Genomic DNA, 7,011 nt, shown 5'->3' on the forward strand with positions numbered 1-7,011 from the left:
AGGTGAGAAGTAACCAACTGCAGAGTCACACGTAGGTGAGAGGGAGTGTGAGTTACTACCTTGACCAGATGGTTGATGAGTGAGTGTGAGAGGATGTTTAGCCATATACAACTGGCAACCCTCCTTCTAGCGCCAGAAATGTTGACAATGTTGGACCCACCAACATTCAGGGGATCACCCCAGTATGAAGTTCAAACTAGACCTCACACCGTTTGGTGTGGGAGTCTCATTTGCTATGATGACCCGGTTGCAGTTACCTTAAAGATTTGCTTCAGCTCTCGATTTTCAACGCTGGAGAGATATTTGCTTTATCTTCGAGTAGTGAGGTTCACGTGCTTGGTGATTTCTACTGTTACTTGTGTCAATGGTTCTTGGAAAATAGAGGGAGAGGGTGGGAGTGAGTCCCAAGTCAGACGAGAGGAAGCCCCAACACTGTTAGGAACACACAACACAACAGGACATGCACAGCTTCCGGAAGATTAGTCCACACGGATGCGGCAGTCACAACACAAAGGGAAGGATAACATGTACAACACACAATGGAGGAGTCCGCGCGAGTGCGACAACTGTTATAGCAAGTTTATGTGAAAGATTTGTCTGATGTATACGGAAGTAACCAACACAGGCATGACAACATTAATAGTTAATAAAACACATTATCATTAATATATATGTATTACAACAATTGAATATGTTCAAGTGTTAAACACAGGCTAAAGCAACATGCATTACAAGTGTTCAAGATCAGTCTTATAAATAGTTACAATACATGTGTGAAAACATGATGGCCAGTTAGCAAGCTTCTGAAATAAGAAAAAGTTCAAAGACACATTGTTACACCATACATCACTAACCCCATGGGTGAGGCATTGGAGCCACTACTTCCTCCTCAAAGAAAAAATTACAAACTCTCAAGGCTATGTGGGAGGATCTGAGGTGAAAAAGTCCTTTGCATGTACAAATGAGCGGGTATTTATAGCCAAGGGTGAAACTGAACCTTGTGGTTGTTCGACTTCCCTCATGACTATTTGACTTCCATGACCTTTTGACTTTACATGACTCTTCATCTAACAAGTGGGTCTCTTGGACTTCCACGTTACATTACATTGATTGATAGTATGTCCCACAATAGATATGTGGATGACATGACTCATGAAAAGACTCGACATGACAGTGCTAGTACATTCATGTTGTTGTTGGTGTCCATGTCGAGCTACAGTGTTGCTGGGTGATGGATGTCCTCATGGTGTGTCATAGCTTCACCTCCAAATGGTAAAGTGCATGGAATCTTCGATGGTCTTTGGGTTCACTTGATGTTTCATTTGCACACTTCTCCTCGATTGTATGTTGGCATGATTGACAGGTTCATCCATTTGCGACAAGTGCATGTTCATTTGTCCGTACGTCTGTCTGCAAACACATCTTTGCATGATCATCCGTTCATGAGCACATCTCTTTGCATGCATCATTTGTTCGTTTATTAGTGAACATGTCCTTCTGCATGTACTCCCTTTGTTCATCCCATCCGTCGTTGTTCCATGTTTGTTCGTGTACCTGTATCTGCAGTCACTCATGATGAGATGACATCAAATCCATAAACCTCCTTGTCTACAATGATGCATGATCGTTCCAGATGCAGGTGACTGGGAGAGGAGACAAGGTTGCAAGTTTTGAGCTAAGATGGGGCTCTGGGAACTAGTGGTGAAAACATCGTAGAAGTGATTAGGTGATGGGGATGGGAAATCCAGATCAATAGTGACTCTTCATGGGGCCTAGCTCAGCTGGAGGACAAAACTGCGCAATTTTCTAGAGGAGGTTCGGGCTGTGGGAAGGCTGGGTAGACAAAAACTACGCAATTTTTGGAAGGAGCAGGTAATGGGAGCCTAACAGCCAAAACTGCACAGTTCCTGGAGGTAATTGACAGCTGGTTGTTGGGACCTTGACATAAAAAAATGCACAATTCATGGAGGGAACTGATAATCAGTTGTTGGGACATTGTCAGCAAAAATTGCGTAATTCCTAGAGGGAACCGAGAGTCAGCTGCTGGCGCTTGTAGGAGCTGGTGGTAGGGAAAACTACACTAATGTTGGGAGGCTAGCATGCTAATCACCTCTGCATAGTTTTTGAGCTGAGCTGAGTGTTGGGCAGCAAAGGGCTTGCTCATGAAAATTGTGCAGTTTTCCGGGTGAGTAGTCGATCGACTTATTGGTGGGCTGGCTAGAAAAATTGCACAATTTTTTGAGGGAGATAGGGATGGGCACTATGTGTCTATGCGTCTAGTCTACGCAATTTTCTTAGTCATCAAAGTGGGAAAGGCATGCAACCTTTGCACAATTTTTTAGGGGAGTCAGTCTAGGGTGATTGTTCGGTCAAACTCTCTTATTGACTAGAATGAAGGTTGATTGATAAGCTTGTGAGTAGCGCATCTTGAAATGACTTGCTTGATTCTTCTACGTTTTTTTGGTGACAGTTGATCGAATCGATGGTAGGGCAAAGGTCCAGCTGTTAGAGGGGAATCTGATCCTCAGATCTTTAGCAAAATGATGAAGTGTGTGAGTGAGTGAAAAGATGCATACGTGAACTTGCAAACACACACTTACATGACTTGACAAAGAGACAACTCAAACCATCCAGAAACACATGCTCAACATGATTGACCGACAGTGTGAGTGACAAGCGCGACACTTGTGATTGATCATTGGTCTATCATGACGATGCTTGTGCGACAATGTATATGACTCCTTGTCTGAGCATGACGGATGTTTACATAGCGAACATAACATGTACACATGAAGAAAATACGTTGTGTATGACCAAAACATGGTCACAAACATGACATTGACATCAACATGCAAACGTTGTAAGTGAAATGATCAAGCAAGGTGGGAGCTAAGACTCACACGAGCTCACAGAGTGAACCGGAATGCATATAGTCATCAAGTAAAACTCTCAAAGGAGGCTTAGAAATTAGATGTGGGACAAAATTTTGGAGGTTGTTGCAGCCGCTACAAAAGTACCATATGTAGTCTTTCCTTTTCCAATAGGAACAGTAATCATTTTCATAAATTGTGAGACTAGAGAGCCAAAATATTTTAAGTCTAGATATGTAGAAAACACAACAAGATGTTGTTCCAAACCATTGTTTATACTTTCATCTAACATTATAGAGAAAAATGGACTTTCTAACATTTTTCTAGTTTGCACCTCTTCAAAGTAATTTGATATAGAAGGAATAAATTCAATGGCTTATTTTCTATTTATGTAGGAAGAATACTCCACTCGAGAAGGCATATTAGGTGTCTGCAAATGCATTTGAAGATGAAAAAGATATTCATAAGATATTCATAATTCCACTTATCTCTCGCACTTTTCTATCACAGAACCAATTTTGCGGAGGGCTGGGATTGCAGCGCTGGTTATCTCTTAGATGTTGATGCCAATTTTGTATGCAACGGACGACTCAGATTATCTCTTAGATGTGGAAAGATGCTCCAAATTTTTTCAAAGATGCACAAGAAAAGCACAATCCATGTCATTGAAGAAAAAATAATGATAAAATCACAATCTATGGTGTCCAAGCAAAAATAGTAACCAAATCATCTAGTCAAAAATAAAATCCAACTTTTAAAATAGAAGCATGTAGATATAGAAGAATGGTCAAACCCCTTTTCATGTCATCACTATGGCATTTTTCTATCATAGTTTAGGAATTAAATAATTCAACCTAATTAAAATAATGAAAGTGCCCTCATCTTTGTCATTACCTATGTCAATGTTATCCTCTAATAAGCACTATGAGCTATCTTATGCAACGGACGACTTAGATTACCTCTTAGATGTGGAAATATGCTCCATATTTTTTCCTATCTACCAAACAAAGCACAATCCATGTCATCCAAGAAAAAAATAGTAATAAAAGCACAATCCATGTCATTCAATAAAAAAATAATAATTAAAGCACTATATGTCATCCACTTAAAAAATAGTAATAAAAGCACAATTAAAATCATCAAAGAGCTCTCAGACCCTTGCAACAACTTATGTCAATTATCTCCTCCAATAAGCACTATGAGTTATCTTATGTCAATGTTCTCTTTTGATAAGCAATATGAGTTATCTCTTAGATGTTGCTATCACAAAATTCCAATTTTTAAGCAAGGGTTGGAATTTCAAGAAGTGGAAAGATGCTCCATCCAATGGAGGATGTAGTTACCTTTTACAACTAAACAACAGAATCAAACCCATTTGCATAAACTATACTTTAGGTTTTCTTTCTGACATCGATGCAAAGCTGGAAATATTCTCAATTTCCTTAAGTTGCTTGCTATTGCTCACAATCAAGGAACACCTAGTTTGAATCACAATCAAGAAACATCTAGTTTGAATAGCGAAGGGAAGAACAACCATCGATTCTATCATTGGAAATATTTTCATTTTGATAATGAATGTCGTGACTTGTAGGAAAAAATGGTCAATGCCTTTCTTATTGAACAACATCGAACAACACAAGTGTTGACATTGATGATGCACACCTAGATATCAATGTTAATAATTCAACCTCAACCCACCTTTAGTGGGTTCTCGTGGGGAAAACCACAGTGAGAACAAGAATGAAGTTCTCTTCAGTCAACAATTTCTAGATCAAGCAAAAACTTGCACAATTAATCATAGACAACGGAAACAAAAATAAATTTCTTTCTCAACAATTGATTGACAAAATCCAAATTTTTACCACTCATCCCAAACCATATCATATTGGATAGGTGCACGAAGTAGTACCTACTTTAAGTTTGTAGTGTTTTATCATATTTTCCATTAGACCATTCATTGATATAGTTTATTGTGATGTTGCACCCTTCTATTGTTGAGATGTGATTTTTGCCGAGCCCTAATAGTTTCACAAAAAGGCACAAATTTGTGGGTATTATAACTTCTATAGTTAGTTTTGCAAGGATAATAAGATCTACAATGTCATCTCTTCTTTCCCTTATTATTCATTTCCTAGAAGATAAGTTATTAGCCATATCAATATCCACGAGTTCAAACTGTTTGATACGTTCCAATGCTCATCCCTGTCCACATTCATCTACTTGCTTTATAATGCTCACACTTTTGAATGGATATGTATTTCTGAGCATCAAGTTCAACTCCAATCCTCATCTTACCTCATACCATGCCCTAGTTAGCCTCTTCTTTATGGTTCTTTTGAACACTAGTGTGTACATGTCTTCCTTAACGTAGGATTAGTTGGGAACTAATGTTTCCCACCTTCCGGTGCTGCTAATGTTCAGTGCCTAGACTTCTATTTGTTAAACTACTCACATTTTTATAATCTACGAAACAACTAGGTAGTCGGAAACAACTTGAAGCATGTTAAGATGAGATTGTGTTAACACCATTGGACACATACCTACACACCATGTCTCAAAAGATGAATTTGTTTCCTTTACCCCTTTTCTCAACTAGAAACATTTTCTTCTCATGTTCCTACCTTTTTTTCAGAAAGATCTCTGCTTCTTTTGCTATGAGATGAGTTCAAAATCAAAATGGTTCTCTTCCTACTCAAATTTCAATGATTTTTTGTGGGTTTCTATAATTGGTTCATTCCGTTGCCACATTTGTTCAAAATGTCATTTAACAGTCTCTTAATACCAATATTCCCAAAGGTAATCTCTCCTATCTCAACAACTATGTGTTGGAGAATTAATAAAGCCACACAATGCAGGAAACTCTGAGAGGAGGAGAGGCACTTCAATTCCAATGCTAATGGTAATATGAAATCAAAAATTGAATCAAATTAGAGCAATCAAGATCCTTGATTGTTGAGATAACATGTTTGATAAGCAACACTAGTTATCTCTCGCACTTTGCTATCATAGACTGCCAATTTTATTAGGAGTCATAGGGTTGGGATTGTTGTGCTAGTTATCTTTATCTCTTAGATATTGATACCAATTATGTTTGCAAATGAGGGCTCGTATTTCACAATGTGGAATGGTTTTCCAACTTTTATAGCTAGACAACAAAGTCACAATCCATGTCATCGAAGAAAAAATAGAATCCACTATAGTGTTGGTGATTTTTTTTAAAATAGAAGCATGTAGATATAGAAGAAGGGTCAAAGCCCCTTTTGATGTCATCATGATGGAATTTTCATATTGCTATAATACATCAAGTCAGGTGTTGCAAAATCACATGCATCTGATGCCTAAAACCTTGTTGAGTGGAAGAAAGATGTAGCCAAGGCAAGGATAATAATATTGGAGGGAGTATGGGATCATATATCTCGAATATACATGGAAAATAAACTGTGTTCATGATGTGGAAAGCACTTACAAAAAATTGTTCGAGAATAGTAGAGACCATAAGAATCTTACGCTCAAGGATAATCTTCGAAGTATGAAGATGCAGAAGTATGACACAATTACGTGGTATCTGAGAAATTTTACACAATGTCCTGATGAACTTGGAGGGGTTGGTTTTAATGTCCCTGAAGAAGACTTCGTAATCCTAGCCCTTCTGAGCCTCCCCAATAGTTGGCATAGTTATCACAATTCGATGAATGGGAGGGAGATACTAAATTGGGAGCGCTTATGATCAAATTTGGTAAAGGATGAAATAAAGACGAATATTAGAGATGGGACTTAATCCAAGGGTGAGGATGAGAAAAACTTTTCATTGGTTGGAAAGGAAAAGGGGAAAAGGGGAAAAGGGAAGAAATCTGAATCGAAACCATAATCTAGTCAACAGGGTAAGAAGAAAAATTTGTCAAAAATTAAATGATTCTATTATCATGAATCCGGGCACTATGCCACGAAGTGTCGACACAATAATGAAATCAAGACGACCTTAGGAGGAGGAGCAGGTGAGGCTTTGGCTTCACAGTTCGAGCTTTACTTTATCCTCATTGCATGCATGGCTAGCATAGTTATGGAGAGCGTGTGGTACTTGGAATGAAGTGCATCGTTCCACATGAATTGGAAGAAAAATATTTGAATGTGCACATCGAGA

This window comes from Pinus tabuliformis, chromosome J (assembly GCF_031772625.1).
Source record: "Pinus tabuliformis cultivar Carrire ecotype Pingquan chromosome J, CPIR1, whole genome shotgun sequence".
In the NCBI taxonomy this organism is placed as follows: domain Eukaryota; kingdom Viridiplantae; phylum Streptophyta; class Pinopsida; order Pinales; family Pinaceae; genus Pinus; species Pinus tabuliformis.